Raw genomic sequence first — 24,423 nt, forward strand, 5'->3', positions numbered from 1 at the left:
TTTTTAAAGAAAATTTCTCATGTTTTTTTTTTGCTTGCTTTATAATCCCCCTGCCTTCTTCTCATACTTGGGAAAAGAAGGTTGCTTTGTATTTCTGTTTTATCTGGATATTTTCTACTGCTTTGAGAAGGAGCTGATAGAAATCTAGGTCCAGAGCATTGTGAAGGATGCAAAATGGTGGTCTCCAGTTGCTGTTGTTGGCACTTGCAGTGGTGGTGCTTGGGACAACTGAGATTCCAAACAGAAAGAATCTGGGCTAGTGTCACTGCTAACTCTTCCCCTCCACACACATAGACAACCTGAAAAATTTTCCTCTTAGAGAAATGGTCGCCTTGCTTCCCAAATGATCAACGAGCTAAAATGTTGGTAGATTCAAGACAGAGAAAAGGAAGTGGTTCTTCACACAACTTCCACAAGATGTGGTAAACTGCTGTTGACCTTGAACCAAGATGGCTTTAAAAGGGATTTAGACCAATTCCGGGCAAAAGTGGCTATCAATGCCATATTGATTCTCACAATTTCTCTCACATAATGGATAGCTGCCAGGGAAAGCTCAACAGTTGGAGATGATGTTTTGAAGAGCAAAAGCTATCCACCACATCTGCCACTGTCTGGACCAATTCCCACAGAAGTTTGGAGGATGTAAATTATACCTGTATGCCCAGAGAAATATTGCATCCTCTGGGATCTGTGCAATATATGAGCTGGTCCTCAACATACTCTTTGTCCATCACAATGTTGGACACTGGCTAGAATATTTAATAGCTAAATGTGAAACTATAACAGCTTCTTAGATATACCCAGAGCTGAAAAGGTTTGGCCCTCTCAGGTGCCTGTGGCTACAAACCCTCAACAAGAGTCTCTGAATCTTGTCAGGAAAATGTATTCTGGCAAAGGATCAGGAGCGACTTTTAATTAGTGGATCCAACGTGATTCGCAGCAGCTCTCTAACACCTGAGAGATGAATCCCGTATATTTTAGAGCTTAAACTAAATCCATACAATGCAGTTCAAGCTGCAAAATCCAATTTAGGTTCTGAATAGCTCTGAAAGACTCTTCAAGGTTTTCTCTTAGGGCGTTAGCATATAATTGGAAGCTCTCGTTTAAATTGCAGTATCAGGTAACAGCCTCAGTTTTCTCCCCCCACCCTTCTATATTATTATTCCTCAAGTATTTCTTACTTAACTCGTGTCGAGGAATTAAAGAGGGACACAAAAGCTTCCCACAGAAAAGGGGGCATAGCCGAGGAGGCGAACTGCTCAGGACTGGAGACAAATTGCTCCTACAAAGGGATTACATGATTGCCACTCATTAATCAATGGCAGAGGAGATGAAGGGGGAGGATTGGGATGATATTAAAAGTCAAACGTATCAGCAAGGACACAATAAAAATGCACTTGATGGAGAGGATGACTTACACAGAAGCAATATAGCCAAGCTTATTTGCTGAACAGGAAGAGCTAGAAAGAAAATGGGTGAGTGGATCTTTTTTGTGAAAAAAAAGTATTCTTGAAAGCATGATAATAGACACTTCTGTGGAATCTGATGGTTACACAAAAGGAAAAGTTTTGTTTTGTATTCATTCGTTTTACAATTCAATCTGCTCCATGCGAGTGACTTGTGAACCTGGAGGTCCCTGCTGATAGAATGCTGTATCATCACAAGCTGCCTAGTAAAGCTTAGATGAACCATGCAGTATCAGCCTCAGCCCCTCATCTGAAATAATATGTACGTACCTGACAGGGTAAGGGACGCGGGTGGTGCTGTGGGTTAAAGCACAGAGCCTAGGACTTGCTGATCAGAAGGTTGGCGGTTCGAATCCCCGCAACGGGGTGAGCTCCCGTTGCTCGGTCCCTGCTCCTGCCAACTTAGCAGTTTGAAAGCACATCTACGGTAAGTACAAGTAGATAAATAGGTACCGCTCCGGCAGGAAGGTAAACGGCGTTTCCGTGTGCTGCTCTGGTTTGCCAGAAGCGGCTTAGTCATGCTGGCCACATGACCCGGAAGCTGTACGCTGGCTCCCTTGGCCAATAAAGCGAGATGAGCACCTCAACCCCAGAGTCAGTCACGACTGGACCTAATGGTCAGGGGTCCCTTTACCTTACCTGGCAGAGTAGTTGCATCCAACATGGAGGAACTGCATCCAACATGGTCCCCTCACGGAAATTGGTAGTAGCATTGACCACCATTGCCACTGGAAAAGAAGAACGGCAGTTTGTTACACTTGCACAGAGCCAAAAGTCACATTTCAGGATGGATTGTGACCCCCTTTTTTGTTTGTCATTCAATCAGCCTCAGTCTTCCTTAGGCTTCTTCTGGGGCATGGGTACATTGGCCAGGTGCCTGAGTGCCTTCAACAAATGCATATATGAGTTATGTACAGCTGCAGACATCATCATCATTGTGTGATCCACTAATCAGTTAAATTTTAATCAATAGCTCAATTTATCTTTCAATTGCATTTGTATGCATTTACTTATGAATAAAAGCAATATTTCTGAAGGAATGAGTCTATATATTTTTATTTAAATTATCCTCATATACACTGCAGTTTACATAATCCTTGAAGTGGCATTCCTCCTGTGTCTGTAAGAAGGTAGACTGCTTTTTGAAAGATGGTGCTTCTTATATTGAGTTTTCATGGTGGGGGTAATTAAGAAATAAATTCCCTACCTTACGAATGAGGGGCATATTTGTAGTTGATTAAAATGAGTTTTTTTAATCGATTAAGCTAAAAGAGTAATTGATTAAGTGCTGTAGCCTGGTTATATGCTTGGGAAAAAATGCAATATATGTAATATTCTGTACATGAACCTTAGCTTACATTCAATTATTTCATCAGAAGCAACAAAATGAAGTCCTGGAGGCCTTTTAGCATAGATACAATTAGTGGAAACTTCATTATTCCTTAACGTGCTGTGTTTCCCATTAGGGTGTGATCAAAGACAAAATACCAAAAGATATCTGTACGATGTAAGATTGATTACAGTCTGATTCAGCAGTTCAATCAGTGCTCTGTGCAGTTTCAGCATGGCTAGAATCCCAAGGGAGCAAGATGTGTATCTGATAGTGCTAGACTGAGACTGGAAAGAGAAGAAAAATCAAACTGCTTTAGGAATGTAGATCGTTTGGGGCTGCATTAAAGAGGAAGAGATCGTGTTGCAGAGTGCTATCTAACCTGCTATGCAAAAGCTCTGCTTCTCAAACACATTCCAGATGCAGTTTCGGATGTTCATAAAAAGTAAAACCAAAGCATGGGGCTATTCTGTTGTGCACAAGAAACAAGCAGTTGGCCACACACTTCCTGGCTGAATGTAAGAAACTGCCATTTACATCTGATTGCCTTATTCTGGGGCTCACGCCAGCCGCACAAGCCTTCTTTAAAATGAATAGATTATGGATTGCAAGAACAGCATACCATTTTCAGACCTAGAAGAGATAATGCACACCCACAATCAAGTGATACATTGTAGGACTCCCAAATATAGTCATCAAAGAGACAAGAGAAAATAGTTTGATTCTATAGGGAGGTTCACATAACCCCATCATTTCTCAAAAGCAGATCTGAGGGGACTGCATGGTTGCAGCATCAAGAGACATACTCTGTGACGCACACAGCAGCCATTCTCCCAATCAGCCACATCACTGTGTGATGTTGTTGTTGTTTAGTTGTTTAGTCGTGTCTGACTCTTCGTGACCCCATGGACCAGAGCACGGCAGGCACTCCTGTCTTCCACTGCCTTTGGTCAAAGTCATGCTGGTAGCTTCGAGAACACTATCTAACCATCTCATCCTCTGTTGTCCCCTTCTCCTTATGCCCTCCATATTTCCCAACATCAGGGTCGTTTCCAGGGAGTCTTCTCTTCTCATGAGGTGGCCAAATTATTGGAGCCTCAGTTTCACGATCTGTCCTTCCAGTGAGCACTCAGGGCTGATTTCCTTCAGAATGGAGAGGTTTGATCTTCTTGCAGTCCATGGGACTCTCAAGAGTCTCCTCCAGCATCATAATTCAAAAACATCAATTCTTCGACGATCAGCCTTCTTTATGGTCCACATCTCACTTCCATACATCACGACTGGGAAAACCATAGCTTTAACTATACGGACCTTTGTTGGCAAGGTGATGTAGGCCTACATTAATACATGTGCGCATGTAATGCTTCTTTAGGCAAGGGGAAATCTTGGACTAACAAGAACACTTCCTAGCATGCACATGTTCCACATGGATGACAAGTTCATGTGCTGTCAAGGGCCATTGCTGGTCAGCATGACTCTCTTGTGCACGCTTTCAATATATTAGTGCCTAATATGGCAGTCTTTTCTAAAAATGTGCCCTACTTAACGTTGTGCTCTCAATGGACAGGGACCTGAGCCATCAAGAGTCAGTGTCCCTGACCAGTCTACCAGCTTTGTGGGAATGTTCAGGGTGGCAAGAGAGGATATACTGTTTATTAACATCCTTCCTAACTTGTGCTAGCAAGTTTCTTTGCTTAGCTGAGGGCATTCCCCTTTACCCAGTAGAAAACTAGTTGCAGACTCGTGTGAGTTTCTTAAGACAATACGCAATTCGATCTGGCTTGTCCGGATTGAAATGTGTTCTAATATTTTCCTGGTAAGCCCCCTTGAATCCCACCTAAAAGAATAAAGACACCACAGTCTTATTCAAAAGCAATAAAGAGAAAGTTTACTCATGATCAGGCAGAGCACAGTGTGATCCCTGAAGGAGGGCTTAAGGTTTAAAGTTTCAAACATATACAAACAGGTTTACCCCATAAGGGAGATTTACTGCAGGCTGCAGGCTAGCAGTCCAGCAGTTCACAGGTTGAAAGGAAGATGGAAAAGTTTGAGAGTGGATGCATGCCTTGTCCTTTTACCAGGTCTGGAAAGGCCATGCCCACCCACTAGTCACATGCAAGGAAAGATGCTCCAGGCCAGGAGGAACAGGAAGTTTCGACTGGCTGGACCAAACATTACCTTGTATGTCCACTCTAGAAAAACAAGGAATGTTGTACTTGACTGCTCCCAGTGGATGACATCCCACAAGCTTTAAGTATTTGAACTGAAGATGAGCCTACAATATAAGATTGGGATGCTGTTAGTGCCCACCCATTGTATCCTTGCCCAATGAACTGAAGACAGTCTTAGCATTGGTCTCAGAGCTCTCCAACTTTCAGCATCAACACTTAGGCTTCCTGAAGTTATGCTAATGTCTGCTCTACAGCTATGGTGGAATGTAGAACACTTGAGGACTTTTGCCTTGCTCGGAGTGATGGGTGAAGCAGCATTTTATTTCAAGTAATACTGGGATGGGAAGTTCCAGCTTAAGTCACTGTTGAATGTGCAAAAGATAGTGGTGCTCCACTGGGAACTGGGAGTGCCTGCAGACACATCTGCTTCATTTGCATTTGTCAATGGATATTTATTTACATTAGAGTAAAGGAAGGCTGTGGATGCAGGTGGCGCTGTGGTCTAAGCCACTGAGCCTAGGGCTTGCTGATCAGAAGGTCAGTGGTTCAAATCCCTGCAACGGGGTGAGCTCCCGTTGCTCAGTCCCTGCTCCTACCCACCTAGCAGTTCGAAAGCACGTCAAAGTGCAAGTAGATAAATAGGTACCGCACTGGTGGGAAGGTAAACAGTGTTTCTGTGCGCTGCTCTGGTTCACCAGAAGCAGCTTACTCATGCTGGCCACATGACACAAAAGCTGTCTGTGGACAAACGCCAGCTCCCTCGGCCTATAGAGCGAGATGAGTGCACAACCCCAGAGTCGTCTGCAACTGGACCTAATGGTCAGGGGTATCTTTACCTTTACCTAAAGGAAGGGTGAGGCAGTGAGTGGACCTTTCTAAAGCGCCTGTAATTTTAAAGTGTGCAAAGCCCTCAGGCACTTTCTGATGCATTCCTTTTTCTTTTCTTTTCTTTTTTAGGATACCTGGCAATCATACTCAGGCACCCTGGAAAATGAACATATTCTGCTGTCCCTGATGCCTGGAATTTAGCTATTTAGCAGATACTAGGCACTGAGGAATGGAGTCTGTGCCAAGATGCTTCCACTGTGGGTTCCCTATCTACCATCACTGCTAACTGTTATATGGGGAGGAAAGGAAGATAAAGGATTGGAAAGAAAGGGTTGTATGCAGTTAGTTGGGCAAGGCATGCTAGCTGAGTCTAATGCAAATTGGGTTTAGGGGAATCCACCTCTCATTAAGCAGGATTGAGGAGGTTAACAGGTACATCTGTAGGTTTAGATGTGGTATCCCAGTTAGACAAAGCTGTTTGGGGAGAGAAAAATACGATAGTTGTGGATATGCTAACTTGATCATTTTTTTTTTTAATAAACCTTGGCTGCAAATCCAGGACATTATGGATTAGTCTGGTGGACAGTATGTCTGAAATGTGACATTGCCATAATGTTTAGGGGAGTATTCTCAAAATTGTCTGCATTGGATTATTGCACCCTCACTGTTTTTAGTTGGGGAAAAAAGATCCCCAAGTTGTTGTTTTCTCTGTTTCTAACCTCATTAGTGTTCTCAATTACTTCAAATTTAGTATCACTGTGATTTTCACTTAGTGTGATGTTTGTTTCCATTTTTAGATACCTGATGAAGGTATTCAATAAGGCTGTACTTTAACGAGCATTCCTCTGGTTCTTTAGTGCATGTGACTCCACTTCACTTCTTTCTATTTCCATTTGCAACCTAATTAGTATCCTTCAGATTAAATCACAAGGCAGTCTGTAACCTGACTAAGCAGCAAGAGGTGAGAGTGAGGTGAAGGAATATGTACTTGTGGCAAGGTATGGCCATCAACTGGGTGGCTTTAAAGGGGAATTAGACAATTCGTGGAGGCTAAAGCTATCCATGTAAACTAGCTATGATGTGTCAGCAACAGCATGTCTCTGAATGCCAATTGCTGGAGAATGAGGTGTGGGTTTTTTTTGGTATTAATATTTTACAGTGGTACCTCAGGTTACATACGCTTCAGGTTACATTCACTTCAGGTTACAGACTCCGCTAACCCAGAAATAGTGCTTCAGGTTAAGAACTTTGCTTCAGGATGAGAACAGCAGCAGCAGGAGGCCCCATTAGCTAAAGTTGTGCTTCAGGTTAAGAACAGTTTCAGGTTAAGTACGGACCTCTGGAACGAATTAAGTACTTAACCTGAGGTACCACTGTACTTAAAAGGTTTCAATTATAAAGAAATAAACTGATAGAAAGAAAATGAGAAGACGACAAATAAAAAGGCAAGAAAAGGTGTAGAAAAACGAACAAAAAGAACAATATATGAACTTATACAAAAAAACCTGTAACTCATCCATTCTTTTATAATTGTGATATAATTATCCTAATACATATTTAAATATTAATAGCATACTCCATTTTGTATAAACGCATTCCAAATATTGTCATATTTATCCAAGCAAAGTCTACGTCTGTAAGCAGTCCATTCATAAGTTGTGAGTGTTTATCATATTGTCGATCTATTTATTAAAGGGGATGATATCGTTATTCTTCCAGTTCATCAATACCAGTCTCTTGGCTACTATTAGAGCATGTAGAATCCATTTATGTTGTCCTGCTGTTAACTTTCATACAATAAATACCAGTATATAGTTGAAAGCAGTGCTTTTTTTTCTAGAAAAGTGGGTGCGGTGCTCATCATGAAGTTGTTATACTAAGCGCCACACTTTTAAACAACAAAAAAAGTTATGGTACTGCATACCCTTGCATACCGCCTGGGGGGAAACCACTGGTTGCAGGAGAATGTGAGTAGAGTTCATGTCCTTCTTATAGGTTTCTCATATGCCACAGTGAGAACAGGATACCAGACAGGATGGGCCTTTGCTCTGATCCAGTAGAGATTTTCTCAGGTTCTGAAACTGTTACACCTGAAAGGGGCCCTAGGCATTTACCTTAATTTCCCTTTTATTAACAAGCAGACGGCAAACTAGCAATGCAGAAGTCTGTGGGGAAATTTCACTCAGCTTAGCAATAGACTTTTAACACCTCTCAAAATTCTTGCAGATCTTTTGCAAAAGCGGAACCCTCCCAAGTCATCTCCTAATTTGCTCTTTTCAAAAACCCTGCAAGCAGGTGACTGCGGTAGAGAAATAAACACAATAATATTTCCTCTTGTCGCTCGGACAGCTGTTTGTATTTCAGCTATTAAACTAAAGGAAAATACTTCTATCTCTGTCTCTCTAGGCAGACGTGAACTGAAGATGTCAGATTTTGGGCAAAAGACAGAGGAAGAAGGAATCGTGAAGCCTCAGCATGTTCTCATGATCCTCCACACAACATTAAACTCCAGTACTTGACCTTCTCCCACAGAAATAATTTGGAATGCATTGTCAGGTACAGATTTGCACACAAGTGGCTGGTTTCCTTAGGGTCGTGGGTGGTGCTGTGGTCTAAACCACTGAGCCTCTTAGGCTTGCCAATCAGAAGATCGGCGGTTCAAATCCCCGTGATGGGGTGAGCTCCCATTGCTCAGTCCCAGCTCCTGCCAACCTAGCAGTTTGAAAACACACCCAAAAGTGCAAGTAGATAAATAGGTACCACTGCAGTGGGAAGGCAAACAGCGTTTCCATGCACTGCTCTGGTTTCGGTGTTCCTTTGCGCCACAAGCGGCTTAGTCATGCTGGCCACATGACTCAGAAAAACTGTCTGTGGACAAACGCCGGCTCCCTCGGCCTGTAAAGCGAGATGAGCGCCGCAACCCCAGAGTCATCTGTGACTGGACTTAACTGTCAGGGGTCCCTTTACCTTTTTACTCTCCTACTGGGCACATAGATGCATCAGCAGATATTCATCTGACCTCATGGTTTTTTAAAATTGTAGACCACCTCAGTGTCAGTACAGTGGCATAGCAGCAGGCAGGCTATCAAAGCTGCTCTTTCCTCCTTGTGCCTTCGTAAGAGAAAGGGCGGGGAGAAGAAGATAAGTGAAGCAAACTGGCTATTTCAAATTCACTAAGAGAATCTAAGCATTCATTCAAACTGGAATAAGAATGTGAAACTCAGTTGAAAATGGAGGATTTCATGAACTTTCATGCATTGAAATCGTCTTGGAATGCTCCAGCAGAATATAATATTCCACTGCTTCTCAACGGATGAACGGATGCAAAGAGATGCTTTTTGTCTTGCTAAGTTCAGAGTATTAAATGGCAACACTATTTAATTGATTTAGAAACGGCACATGTTATATTTAGAAGATGCTGTATTTATTGTTATTGTTGCTGCTGTTCTTTGGCCCTGTTAGTTGCTTGTTACACTAAAAAAGGTCTCAAAGTGACTTACAATATGTTCAGGAGCATAAGCTTAATTAAAAATCCATTACAATAGAAGCACATTTACACAAAAGCAGTTAATAAAACACACACAAAGCAACCCTCAATAACAACAGCAGCACAAAACCCCCCACATACAACATCATCATAGCGATCATAGGGGGAAATGACAATTTTTACCTAGCACCTGAAAGATGTCTGCACTAGCAATAGGTGGACCTCACTTGGAAAAACTTTCTACACATATAGCTGTCAATACGTTTGTTGTTTGAAGCTGAAATGTTTTACATTGAAATAATCTTTTGGGCAGGGACGCGGGTGGCGCTGTGGGTTAAACCACAGAGCCTTGGACTTGCCAATCAGAAGGTTGGCGGTTTGAATCCCCATGGCGGGGTGAGCTCCCGTTGCTTGGTCCCTGCTCCTGCCAACCTAGCAGTGCAAGTAGATAAATAGGTTCCGCTCCGGCGGGAAGGTAAACAGCGTTTCCGTGCACTGCTCTGGTTCACCAGAAGCGACTTAGTCATGCTGGCCACATGACCTGGAAGCTGTACGCCGGCTCCCTCGGCCAATAAAGCAAGATGAGCATTGCAACCCCAGAGTCGGCCAAGACTGGACCTAATGGTCAGAGGTCCCTTTACCTTTACCTAATCTTTTCGGCACTTTCCCACCTCTAACAACAATAAATTCAAACTATGTTTCTATTTGTGAGACATATTTCAAATGATGTTTTGCCAAAAGTGAAGAGGCTCCTTGTATCGACCAGCACAAGCACATTAAAATAGATCTGAAACTCCATTTTGCACAAACCAAAACTAGAAAACATGTGAAGTCTGTTCTTTTAGCTCCCTATATATCATTTTCCCTCCTACAAATTATAGCAGTGTATTTGGGTCACTCCTACTCATCATATGATCAGATATGTAGCTTTTGTAATGCAGAATCCATATTATTGATGTTGGCTACATGCAGATTGCTATCACAATAGATTTAATGGCATTCCATGTTCCCGGTTCAAATGCATAAACACCTTTCTCTGAAAATCTTTGCTGTGTATTATGTGCAGAATTGACTTAATTGCGAGTCAGTTTCTACATCTGTGGCAGGGCTACAGTTTTCCTACTTGGAAATCTGCCTGGAACAAAGATACCAGAAATATGTGAGATTTTCACCTTTGCAGCTAAAGTGGAGCAGGTTTATGAAGCATGATAGGGGGTTTTTCACCGGGGGTGGGGGGTAGATCCATTTTAAAAAGCAGTGATAATGTGCATGATTTTGCATTGTTAAACCAACTACAGAATAGCAATTCACATAGCCTTATCCACTGCATACTAATAATCTAGGTTGGCATGCGTTCTGCACTTCTGAATTGGGAATGATGCACAAGTAGGGTGATTATACAGTACACAAGCATAATGGACAGCAGGGCATAAAATCTCATTTTAAAATTGCATGTTCCAGATAGGTAAGATAAAGTATCCAAAATGTGAATTTCCAGTATTCAGAATGGATTTTCTTGCTGTTATTTTGTGTGTGTGTGTTTTGCACTCCTTGTATGCAATGCAATTTAATAGCAATGGATGCATCCTATTCTGTTCCAGTCTTGCTAGTGTACATGCTTCTTTGCCATAAATCTGTTGCTGCAAAGCGTGTTCTCACTAACAGAGAGCACGTGTTGCGGTTGGGGAGCAGGCCACCATCATGATTAGGCAAAATTTGGAGAACCCAAGATGATACGGGGTTAAAGTGGGTTGCTGGGGAATTTTAGGTGTTGCTATTTTGGAGGAGGAGTCAGAGTCTATAAATTGAGGAGTCGGACGAGGGGACGTCCTCTTGGCCGTTTTGCATCGGATCACCCGCCCCCCTCCCTTTTATAGGGTGGTTCTTGGGTTCATTGACCTTGCTATGCCTGTCATGGGGTCGTTCGCCTTTGAGCGGGGGCCTGGTAGGAATTTTGCCATTTGGCTGATTGGCTGTTGCCATTTGGTTTTTGCCTACTGCGTAGCAAATCGTCACAACTTGTAAGGTTGGCGGTTAGGCATTGGTTAAATTGGTTCTTGGAGGGGTAAGGTGCCTATCCCTCCAAATGATGCGAATGGGAATTCTGTTAAAGGAATCCAGGGGCTTGCCATTCTTTCATCCTTGTCCGTGGAGCCAGGCTTGGGCCGTGCAAGCCCCACCGGAACATGAGGGTGAGAGGTGTTGGACTGATTTCCCAGCCTCATTTCTCCCCAACATTTGTTTCCCACGCTGGCTTCCGGTGGAGCCCGGAAGTTTCAGCTCTGTCCTCGGGGGCAAGGACAGATAGTCATAACCAATGCCTAAGCAACCACTCACATTTTCTGTATTTCAATAAAGTTGTGGCCAAAATTATGCCAAAAACCTAAAAACAAAAATGAACGTGTGCTGTGTGAATTTTTGGGGGGTGACACTGCGGAACTCAACACGCAACTAGCAGGACACTTATATTCTCCTTTGTAATGACAAAACAAATGCTGCACTTCTTCCCAGGAAGGTTTTGACTCTTTCATGCCAGCTCTTGCATAATAAAGAAAGGCAAAACTTTGAAAGCTTGCTTAAAATTCCTCCTTCCCTTTTCTGGCTCTAGTCTATACCAAACGTAGCAAGTGGCTTATGGCTTGTTTCTGTTCACTTTGTTTTGCTTCACTTCTCTATGTAGAAACAGAAATTTTTCAGCATTCAGCTTAGTTAAAGAGGCTTCCCCCTCCGTCATTTGTAGGGTTAGGAATGTGTTTGCTAAAATTGCAACTTGGAGACAGAAAAACAAAATAAAAGCATAACTGTATCACAGGGGAAGCTATTTTTAGGTGGATGGGGGTGGTCCTTTGTGGACATTTGTGAACAGGATAAACCAGATACATACAACAATATATCTTTCAAGACAAATTTTGGTCAAGGGAGGGGATCTCACAGGTACCATGAAAGGCCTCTGTGGTTATTACAGTTTTTATTATTTATTCAATTTGTATACCACCCTTCATGCAAAGAGAGCAAGGCATTTCACAACATCACACACACATGCACACACACTTAGTTCTGCTAACAAGCCAAGCCAGCTTGGCAGAGTTACAGTGCCAGATTTACAATTCAAGGTGTTGGTGCTGACCTTTAAAGCCCTAAACGGCCTCAGTCCAGTATACCTGAAGAAGCGTCTCCACCCCCATCGTTCTGCCCGGACACTTAGGTCCAGCGCCGAGGGCCTCCTGGCGGTTCCCTCACTGCGAGAAGCCAAGTTACAGGGAACCAGGCAGAGGGCCTTCTCGGTAGTGGGGCCCGCCCTGTGGAATGCCCTCCCAACAGATGTCAAAGACAAAAATAACTACCAAACTTTTAGAAGACATCTAAAGGCAGCCCTGTTTAGGGAAGCTCTTGATGTTTGATAGGTTATTGTATTTTAGTGTTTTGTTGGAAGCCACATATGCATTCTGGATTAGTTGTAGTTTCCGGGTCACCTTCAAAGGTAGCCCCACATAGAGCGCATTGCAGTAGACCAAGTGAGAGATAACCAGAGAATGCACCACTCTGGCGAGACAGTCTGCGGGCAGGTAGGGGTCTCAGCCTGCCTACCAGATGGAGCTGATAAACAGCTCCCCTGGACACAGAATTGACCTGCACCTCCATGGACAGCTGTGGGTCCAAAATGACCCCCTGGCTCCTTCAGGGGCACAGTTACCCCAATTCAGGACCAGTGACTCCTCCACACCTGCCCGCCTCCTGTCCTCCCATCTTAGCTGGGGATTACAGGCTGAAACTAACTCCATCTTAGCTGGGGATTACAGGCTGAAACTAAGAGACTCAAAGCGTAGCTTTTTGCTGTTCATTGAACCCAATGCTATGCTTAATGGGGAAGTAAGAGGGTCATAGGATGTGAATACTCTGCAATTTTGCTGCAGGCTGTATATATGTACAAATAAAACCATGAAGACACCCTCTAAACCTTGCATCAAACTGCCTTTATGAGACCTGTCCTTCTTGTTCTTGCACCTTCTCAAAGCATTTTTTTTTATTTTTTTATTATCTCCCAGAAATTAGCTTCTCATTAAAAAAAATGGACTTAAGAAACTGACGTTTCATTGTTTTTTCTGTATGTTTCACCCTTTTACTTATTTTTCAAGTGCATTACACAAATTTTTATCTGCTCACTTTAATTGTCAGAAAGGGTTATTACTTATTTTTATTAAGGTTTTTTTAAAAAAACAACAACCACACAGAAAAAGAATTGTGAATGAAAAGTGTTGGAGAGTAGAGAACTAGTGGATAGAGGATACACAGTCATTAATGGTCTGCCCAGTATTGTGCCATGCCTTGTGTTTGCAAAAAGTTCAGCAAAGTTCAGTTGTCTCCAGGAGAATCATTTTAAATTATTTATGTTGATCACATTTATCTTTAAAACTCTAGCTATCTCTGTGTAATTTTATATCAGCACCTGCCCATCTGTTGGGCTATGTCAGCATCTCGTGTCTGATGTATATTTTTTCAATTTCATTGTTCTGTACGGGACAATGACAATAAAGATCATCGTATCGTAGAGCAACATTCAGAAGTGGCTGAAAACAAAGCTGTCTTCAGTGATAAGGATTATTTATGCCCTGTTCAAACAATCCATTCTATTTGCATCATATCTGAATCGGGAGAGACCATCCAGACACTGGGCCAGTGTCTGAATGCAGAGCTGGGCTGGATGAAAGCAAATAGACAGGGCTTGAACTCTGGCAACACAGAGGCTCTGTGAGTGGTACCCATGTCCATGAATTGTACCTACTCCAAAGGAGTAGGTACAAGGGGTGGCATTCAACTAGCTTTTACTTATTTATTTAACTTAAATGACTTTGGAGGGTGGTAGATCACTGCAATCCATGACGTAGATTGAATGAGATTGGGAGCGATATTTCCCCCCATCCCTAATATCTCAATTTTATGCCTTCAGAAAATGCTACCACCTCTTACCCAGCTGTTCAAAGGTTATTATCCTAAACTTAAATTTATATCTGGATGTTTCACCAGCCAGGAAGAGGCGTGGCACAGTGGAAGTCCCCAATTTTACTCCAAATTTCTTTTTAGATGGAATCTGGGGACAACCTAGGTTTGTGTTAGATCTCAGAAATGCCATCCGTCTTATAAAAAATGCTTCAGAGTCCCTTCTCAAATATTTCTCTCTGTTCTCCTCCTGGAAAACAGAACCACCCCCTGCCAAAAGGAAAATTGCTTTAAATTTCACTTTGGATGCAAATTTCAGTGGCCACAGCATAAAACAACATATTGAAAGGTGATCTTGAAGCGCAAAGTCTGTTTATTTCTAACCCTTGTACAGCCAAAACAGGTAAACAGCTACGACATCTCAGTGTGACTAATGACAATGTCAGATCTATTTTAAAAAGGAGATGTGACCGGTGCTGAAATATTCAGAAGCCTGTGAACCCATTTTTTATTTTTTTAAAACAGGTGGGGGATGGAACTGCATGAAGAAAAGCAGTGATCAAGGTCACTGTTCCTGCAACAGCAAAACAACGATAATGACATGGACTATTGGAAACTTCAAACATTTTATCAAGCAGGGAAAATGGAATTACTGGAGAACAAGTACATCATTACCCACAGAAAATATCAAGAGGCTTGCCTGGAAATTGCTGGACAGGCACATTTTGAACATCAAATACTTCACTCTTACACCCAAATAGACATACAGAAAGAGTGAGATCAATCATACCGAGGCAAGTGCAACTATTACCTTCGAAAGCAGCTATCAGAATTTTTTTTTCTCCATGCGGCCTTTTCGTATGATCATATTTACTAATCAAGCCCTTACTAGACCCAGCACTTCCAGGCGACATTGTGAGCACACTCTAGAGGCTAGATGGCCAAGGCTAACACAGCGATGTATAAAACATATGGCGTTGCACAGAAGGTAAATTGCAAATGGAAATACTAATGAGAAAGAGGAGAGGCACTACGCAATGGCCGGCATCCTATTTAGATACGAGCTGAGGAAAATTGAACACTTATCAAGCGACTAATGAATTGGAATTCATTTTGTCTCCCAACACCTTTAAATTGGAGATTGACTGATCAGAGGTTGGGAGCTGTTCTCTGCTGTTTTGCTCCGCTGAAACGTTGCGAAAGCTATGAAGGGGGAAAGGAAAATCAGACGGCATTTATTTGGAATATGGCACAGCCTACTTTTGAATAATCTAGCCCCACAAAAGCACTGCATTGTCGATGCTGATGCTCATCTAAATGTGCACAGGCCTATTTCTATATGCAGACGTACCTTCCTAGATCGTATAGCTATCATTTTTGTCAGCAAAAGGAGGAGCAGCGGCAGGAGGAGGAACGGGTTGGAGGGTGAGGTACAAAGGGACTGGGATTGGCAAGATGGTGTCAAGTAGGTAGGTGGGGTTGGTAAGTGAAGTACCTGCCCCTAGTACATACAACAATTCGTGCATCAGTGGGAGTCTCATACAAAATACATATTAGGGGAAATTGCTTGCAAAAAAGATGTATATATTTGTCACAATTGCAAACAGAAATGTGTATACAGTACAGTGGTACCTCAGGTTAAGTACTTAATTCGTTCCAGAGGTCTGTTCTTAACCTGAAACTGTTCTTAACTGAAGCACCACTTTAGCTAATGGGGCCTCCTGCTGCCACTGCGCCGCCGGAGCACGATTTCTGTTCTCATCCTGAAGCAAAGTTCTTAACCTGAGGTAATATTTCTGGGTTAGCGGAGTCTGTAACCTGAAGTGTATGTAACCTGAAGTGTATGTAACCCGAGGTACCACTGTATTGGGAAAAGGGCACACACAAAACGATAATGAATTTTCACGAGAACTTCTAAATTAAAAGAAATGGCAAACTGATACAGAAATGTGGGGAAATAAACTTAAGATTAGAAAAATGAGAAACGGAAAAGTCAAAATTGACATACCTTGGGTTAAAGTAGCTTCAGTTTGAACATTTTCGGGTTGTACTCCGCAGTGACCTGGAAGTAACGGAACGCATTACTTCTGGGTTTTGCCACTCCTGCATGCGCAGACACTCAAAATGATGTCACTCGCATGTGCAGACGTGGCGAATCGTGACCTGAGCGCACACACAGACGTGGGTTGCATTCGCTTCAGGATGTGAACTGGGCTCAGGAACGGATCCCGTTCGCATCCAGAGGTACCACTGTATATAGTTTGCATTCCCTTCTTTTTAATTTCAGCTATACCCAGTTCTATTTTTCGAGAAAAAGAGGTGCCAGAACTCACCATGAACACCTACCTTGTCCTCTTATAATGGCAATGACACCCAGAGGTTACGGCGAGAGTTCCAGCTGAAAAAAAAAGTCCTGGTTATACCTCTATTTTTCATAAATGTAGACATTGAGTGTTACAGGTAGAGAGAGAAGGAAATGTCCTCTCGTTTTCCCATCCAAAGTACAGGAGTAAAAAATTGTTCTGGAGCTTTTCAAAGGGACAGACAATAAACAGGATATCCCAGGCATAGGCAAACTCAGCCCTCCAGATGTTTTGGGACTACAATTCACATCCCACCACTGGTCCTGTTAGCTAGGGATGATGGGAGTTGTAGTCCCAAAACATCTGGAGGGCCAAGTTTGCCTATGCCTGGGATATACTATCTGAATCTGCCCCTAACCCTCCCTCCCTGCCATCCAGTTTCTGATTTTTCTTCCTAGCTGGAAAGAAAATGGCCAGTCACTCAACTCAAACGTGAAGAATACTAATCAGATGCCAGCTGACATTTTCATGTAACTATGCAATTTGCACGATTTTATAGGGATGATGCTAAATGGTTGAATTGATCCTAAAAGAACAACTGTCGGAAAACAGGGAAGATGAAACAAAACAACCTTTAACACGGCCTTCTTCTGAAGTTATAATGTTCATTAAAAATTGTGGAAAATGTAGATAAAAATGCATGGTTTGGGCGCCCCATCCCTATATCCTGCCCAAAATTATGTGCAATTGGATAATTCAGGGAGTTGAGTAGGAGGAACACAAACATGTATGTGCGTGTAAGTAATTAGCAGCATTCAGGAGAAAAGACTTTTACTGTGCATAAGAGTAAAAGAATTGAAAGTGCGATGAATCTGCTACTTAGCCACAGGGACATTTTATGCCCCTGATCATGCTCATATAATTTTCTGCCATTGCGTGCTAGGACCTGCTTCACCAGTTGTCTAAATTACTTCCAGAGAGTTTGTTACATCTCTAGTATCATAAGAACATCTGTCACATTTTGCTGCCTAGAAGCCCATGCCAAGCAATCAGTAGCTCAACAAATATCTCAATGTGGATCCCACTGCGCAGCATTTCACAGGAACCTGCATCTATGACTGTATTCTGTGATCTCAAATACACTTACAGGGGAATAAGTTCCATTGAGCACAAAAAGGGTTAGTTCTGACTAAGCACACAATATTGAGAGAAGTGACATATTTTCATAGTCTTTGAGCCCAATGTCACTAAGTGAGCTTCGTTGTTGAGTGGGACTCTGAATCTGCATCTCCCCAATCATAAAGTGCTGCTCTAACCACTATACCACACTGGCCTAGGAGCAACTGGAATTCAACAAATCTCCACATGTTTATCCACTTATTTGTTTTTTTATAAAATCTGTGTTTTTTTCTGAGGCAGTGGGTACAACAGCCATAAAATTAATTCTAATGTGAACACCTAATAAGGGATTTCAAATAAGCATTTGGTTTCCCTTCAAGCTGAGGTCAAACAGGCCCCCTCCCTCCTGAACTGCCAGCACCTATAAAAAGGAAAAGGTAAAGGGACCCCTGACCATTAGGTCAAGTTGTGACCGACTCTGGGGTTGCGGTGCTCATCTCACTTTACTGGCCAAGCGAGCCAGCGTACAGCTTTTGGGTCATGTGGCCAGCATGACTAAGCCGCTTCTGGCGAACCAGAGCAGCGCACGGAAATGCCGTTTACCTTCCCGCTGGAGTGGTGCCTATTTATCTACTTGCACTTTGACATGCTTTTGAACTGCTAGGTTGGCAGGAGCAGGGACTGAGCAATGGGAGCTCACCCCGTCACAGGGATTTGAACCACCAACCTTCTGATTGGCAAGTCCTAGCTCCTATAGAAGACTTTTAAAAAAAAAAGAAATCCAGCATGGATTGATCATTGAAGTTTCAACTGATTTTTATTCCTTTGTATTCAGTGCTGTTTTTCTAGAAAAAGAGGTGCCAGGATTCACCAGGAACACCACCTCTGCAATGGCGCCCACCTGAGAGGTGCCAGAACTGAGTTCCTGCAAGTTCTGGCTGAATCAAAAATCCCTGTTTGTGTTGTATGTTCATAAACTGCTAAGCGATTATTGTAGTTAAGCAGTACAGTGGTACCTTGGTTCTCAAACTTGATCCATTCCGGAAGTCCGTTCCAAAACCAAAGTGTTCCAAAACCAAGGCATGCTTTCCCATAGAAAGTAATGCAAAATGGATTAATCCATTCCAGACTTCTAAAAACAATCTCTAAAACAGTAATTTAACATGAATTTTTCTATCTAACGAGACCATTGATCCATAAAATGAAAGTAATACACAATGTACTGCAGTCACACAATCAATCAATCAATCAATCAATCAGTAGCTGAACTGGGTTCCACACCATCACAAAAAGAAAATAAAAAAGAGCCGCAAGAACGAAAACACAAAATAAATAGCAAGAACAGGCAGACCTCAGTGTAACACTCAAAACAGAAGTGTGGCGCTCAAAACAGAAGCGTAACACTCAAAATGGAGCACGTTCAGCTTCTGAAAAAAGTTTGCAAACTGGAACACTTAATTCCGGGTTTGCAGTGTTTGGGTTGCAAGTTGTTTGAGTTCCAAGGTAGTAGTAGTAGTAGTAGTAGTAGTAGTAGTAATAAACCATTCCTAGAGGTGAGACAAATAAGTACATTTTTACTAGTCCATTTCATGATGCCACCTGAGGTTGGTCACTTCATCCTGTTCATGACAAAGCTGGTCCAGTGATGAGGACTCTGAAGCTCACAGTTTCTTAAGGAGAAGATGTTCCCTCAAGCAATGCTGGGTCCAGGGTATTCACTGGCATACAGCACCTGATGCATGAGACAATTGCTTCATTCTACCTAATGTTTAATGGGACGCGGGTGGTGCTGTGGGTGAAACCACAGAGCCTAGGACTTGCCGATCAGAAGGTCGGCAGTTCAAATCCCCGTGACGGGATGAGCTCCCGTTGTTCGGTCCCTGCTCCTGCCAACCTAGCAGTTCGAAAGCACGTCAAAGTGCAAGTAGATCAATAGGTACCACTCCGGCGGGAAGGTAAACGGCGTTTCCATGCACTGCTCTGGTTCGCTAGAAGCGGCTTAGTCATACTGGCCACATGACCCGGAAGCTGTACGCCAGCTCCCTTGGCCAATAAAACGAGATGGTCAGGGGTACCTAATGTTCAGGGGTACCTTTACCTTTACCTAATGTTAGGGCTTGAGCTGTATTCTTATAAAATAACACAGCAGTATCCAGGTGGCAAACATATGGTGGGGTCGGGGTTTGGGACATAACCTTTGGCTTGTAATTAGGCTTGTTATTAGCATGTGCCTATATTCATCCATGAAATTAGGGTGAGTATGCTCTCACTCTCGAATGCCTCATTCCCAGCAAACAGCTACTTCCTGCTTCCTCCCCAGCAAATGACAATTTCCTGTTTCTTCCCTAGCTTTCTTGCGGTTGTCATCTCCCATGACACCAATGCACAGTTCTACGTTGCTATGCAATGGCACCAGGATTCCTGTCCATTGGGGCTCTAATGCCACTCTGCTCCAGAAGAGGTCCTAACATTTGTCTTCTCTTGGACATGGGCTGTTCTACTTATATCTTTGTAGACATTGTCTGAGACTCCCGGCCACTCTGCTGTGGATCATTTCAGCTATGCACTAAAGGAGACGAGTGTTTACTGTACTGCTTCAGTGGCAGAGAATTGCGACTCTTTAAAAAGCGCCGCTGCAGTGTGCGTTTCAACATATGGTTGCTTTTATAGTCTGCATACTCAGTTAGCACAACAGAAAGCAGATGTCTCTTCCGACACTTCAAGAGGTAATAGCTGTAATTTTAAATTACACATTGTTTCCCACCGATCAGCAATCCCACAGGCTTACTGATTTGCATAGGCACCGGATTCCACCTTGCATCATGAATTTGAACTCATGAGGGACAGCTCAGAAAGGTGTAAGCAGGTGTTACTTTTGCTTGAGTGCCAGGGAAACCCAACCGGCATTTTGAAGACTGTGTTTCAAGCAAAGCTCAGGTTCTGTGGGTGCATGTCAGATCACAGAAGATTGTCAATGACATCAAACTCCCCTGAAAGTTGACTCATCTTCCTCATCTACTGATCTTCTCTTAAATGGATCTTTCTAGCTAAAAACATTTTTACATCTGAGGTGAAGGACAAGGTACACAGTTCCCCTGTGCACATGCATGAGCCATCTGGTCACACAGTTAAAATCTTACTTTAATTCTGGCAATGGGACAGTCTCCTACACTGCACCTGAGTCAGCAGACTAGCTTAGGAGGTGCAGAGCAGGTTTGATGACACACATCTAACACCTTGCTGCCCACTTGCCACCTGCTCAAACAGATGCTTAAATCCAGCAGCAGACACACTGTGCTCACAATGCACATGCTCACTACGTAAGCTAAGTGAGGCATACATATGCACATGACACAAAGTGGCTTTCATTCTGCTTGCTCGGGCAACGCTTTCTCAAGAGCTCTGTCTGTGAAACATTGGAAGAAGATGACCAGTTGAGACAGCAGCCAGCGCAGAACAACAAGCAAACACCACTGCACCTGGGGCAGATTCAGGAGGATGGGGACATAGAGTTTGGATTTGATATCCCGCTTTATCACTACCCTAGGAAGTCTCGAAGCGGCTAACAATCTCCTTTTCCCTTCCTCCCCCACAACAAACACTCTGTGAGGTGAGTGGGGCTGAGAGACTTCAGAGAAGTGTGACTAGCCCAAGGTCACCCAGCAGCTGCATGTGGAGGAGCGGGGAATCGAACCCAGTTCACCAGATTACGAGTCCACCGCTCTTAACCACTACACCACACTGGCTCTGCCGGAGCTTGGGAGTGTTGCAACTCTGCAGTATCTACCATGCTAAGTGGTCTCTGTTAGAATTCTTTTCCCGTGTTGCAGTCATGGGGTTGTTTTTTATCACATGATGGTGTATGTTTTCATTCCACATTGTGGGAAGTGAAGGAGACAGGATGTTTTTATTACTGTGTTTCCGTGACGTAGGATTTTTGTTCTTTCTCTTTACTGTCTGATGCTGAAGAGGAAGGAGCTGAGTTACAATGCTCCGAGTGTATATATGTAAATCAACGTAGTTTAGCCAAATTGATGCGCTACTGAGTCTGAACGCTGACTGCCTATAGTCTGCTGATCCTGAAGTGTGCTGTTGCCTCTTGGTATCAGTTGCTGTGATGTTCGGGCTGGAGAAAGCTTTTGAATCTCCCAAACAAAAGACCAGGAGGGAGGGAACATGCCAGTCAGGCATGTGTCTCTACCAGACACCTACTCATGTGTAGGACCTCCTGACAGTCTCCTCATCTACCCTAATGGTAGGGTTGTTCCTATGTGTTTCCAGGAGTTGGTTTCAGTTCACACAAAAGGCTGTCAAGCATGGTCACTGCTTTGTGTGAACTTGGGTTGAACTGAGTGTACATCCTGGAAGATATCCCAAAAACCTGCTTGCAATACTCAGGCCTGGCTATTTCAGCAATTCTATCCTAGGTTTGCCATATTTCAAAAAGTAAAAACCAGGAGCTTTTTTAAGGAGCTTTTTTTAGACAAACCCCAAAGTTGCTGAGCTTTTTATTTACAAAAAATGTGATTTTTAAAAATTAACATAGACTTGTCTAAGGTCCAGGAAAAAGCGCCCGGACATCAATTCCAGTAATGTCTGGGAAAATCTGGACATATGGCAGCCCTATTCTATCCTTGTTGGATTCAGGGATTAGAAGGACTCAGGCATACTGCCTAACATCACAAACCCAACTCACAACCATGTGTTAGGCTAGCAAGAGAGGACAAACTAAGAATCCCATTTCAATAAAGCATCTTATGTTCCTTTTCCAGGTAGTTTTACCCACATGACTCTATACTTGCCCTCAAGACACTCTATCTATGTACATAGCCTTATGCTCATGAGACTATCCTTCCCTGGCACTCAGTTTAAATGTCATACAGGAAGAGCTTCCAAGAGCTCCAGTTACAGTTTTTGGTCTGTCAATGCAGCATCAGAATGAACTGTGTAGGCAGAAGTCTTTACTAGGGCTGTGCACACGTCCCCTCATCTGACTTGGGACCTGAACTGCACTCATCCACCCTGGGACAGTCCAGGACTACTCTGACATGAATTCAGCCCCTGAAATGATTCAGGGCCCTTGCGCAGAAGACTGGCAGAGCATGCTGAGTGCTGCTTAGTAACCCACCAGTTTTTTTTCTGTCTTGATGCCTTATTAAGATGGTGGCAGTTCTGATCTTTCTCAGACAAACAGAGAGGTTAGAAAGTGTGATGGAGTGGTGGAAAATATCTTAATAAGGGCACAACTGGAATGTAGGATTGTCAAGTAACCAGGGTAGACGGGAAACATCCTATCCTTCTCTCTCTCTCTCTTAAATAATTTTTATTAATTTTCCATTTAAACATATTTAATCACATCATTATTATCCACATTACATTTTTGGCTCTTTAGAGCCTATCGACTTCGTTCCCTCCCACCTAATGGCTTTCAAAAGTAATCTTTATATCACAACATTTTATATATTTTCCAATTCTAATAAAACTCATTGCAAGATACCTCCAAATTTAAATAAATATAGAAAGGTGAAAATTTCTCATTGCAAGTCTTTGGGTAACCCTGCTAGTGTTGTTAATTGCTTACAACGATCTTTCAAATATTGTATAAATTTACTCCAGTCCATTTTGAATACTGGATCGTGCTGGTTTCGGATTTTTCCCGTCAGCCTTGCCAGTTCTGCAAAGTCCATAATTTTCATCTGCTACTCATCTTCCATTGGTACTTCATGTTGTTTCCATTTTTGGACTAAAAGAGTTTTTGCCTCTGTTGTTGCATACATGAACAGTCTTCTCTCTCTCTCTCTTGGTACCTCTCACCTCCTATACCCAGTAAAAAGGCTTCTGGTTTTTTAACAAAAGTGTTTTTATCATTTTTATCATTTATCATTTCCCAGAAAGCCTTTACCTCTTTACAAGTCCACCACATATGGTAAAAGATGCCTTCCTTTTCTTTACATTTCCAATACTCGTTAGATCTTGTCCTACACATTTTAGCAAGTTTTGATGGTGTTAAATACCATCTATACATCATTTTCATCGCATTTGCTTTAAGTGCACCGCATGCAGTGAAATTAATACCTTCATTCTACAGCCTTTCCCAAGATTCTAACTGAATATTATATGCAAAAGCCCATTGTATCATCACCCCTTTAACTTCTTTATCTTTAGTATGCCACTCCAGAAGTAATTTTTATACAGTATTTTCAATAATATTTTCCTCTTATCATCCAATAAATCTATCTCCAGCCTAGATCTTACTGTATCAAAACCATTTTCATAGCCTTCTCTTGTGCCTATAGTCAGGAAATATATAGCAAGGAAATACTGTCATTAATAACATTATCTTCCAAGTCATTGCACACATCAGCAGAACCTGTGTAAGCACTCTTGTGTGAATGCGCAGTCACATATGCAAAGAGAGTTACCTGTACTGAATTCTCTTGTCTAACTCAATGGAGTTACAAAGGCCAAAGTTTAACTGGACGTGCCTGTAGTTTTCCTCATCTACTCTTTTTTTAATAGGATTGGTAGAATATTATTCAAATTATCATGGTTGCTGTATTTAGTTTTCACCTCACTTACACTATTTCCATAAACCTTGTAGGGTAGGCTGACACTATTGCCCTTATATTGCAGATGGAACTGAGGCTGGGAGACAGTGCCTAAGGTCACCAAGTGGGTTCATGGTAGAAGCAAGTTTACCTCTGAATACCAGCTGATGGGGATAAACAAGAGGGAAGGATGCTAAGGGAAAGCTCCCATTTTAAAGTGGTATACTAGGAGT

At 42.6% G+C, this 24,423-nt stretch overlaps 1 long non-coding RNA gene across 1 annotated transcript in view; it reads left to right on the forward strand.

Annotated features, from left to right (window-relative positions):
* The window catches only part of LOC309377446, a 121,202-nt gene extending 116,165 nt beyond the window's left edge, over window positions 1-5,037 (forward strand). The window contains exons 2-3 of the long non-coding RNA XR_014171580.1: window positions 4,618-4,741; window positions 4,812-5,037. This is a non-coding gene — a long non-coding RNA (uncharacterized lncRNA). The remainder of the gene's footprint in view (window positions 1-4,617; window positions 4,742-4,811) is intronic.
* Window positions 5,038-24,423: the final 19,386 nt, after the last annotated feature.

This window comes from Podarcis melisellensis, assembly GCF_964234715.1.
Source record: "Podarcis melisellensis genome assembly, chromosome: 9".
Taxonomy (NCBI): Eukaryota; Metazoa; Chordata; class Lepidosauria; order Squamata; family Lacertidae; genus Podarcis; species Podarcis melisellensis.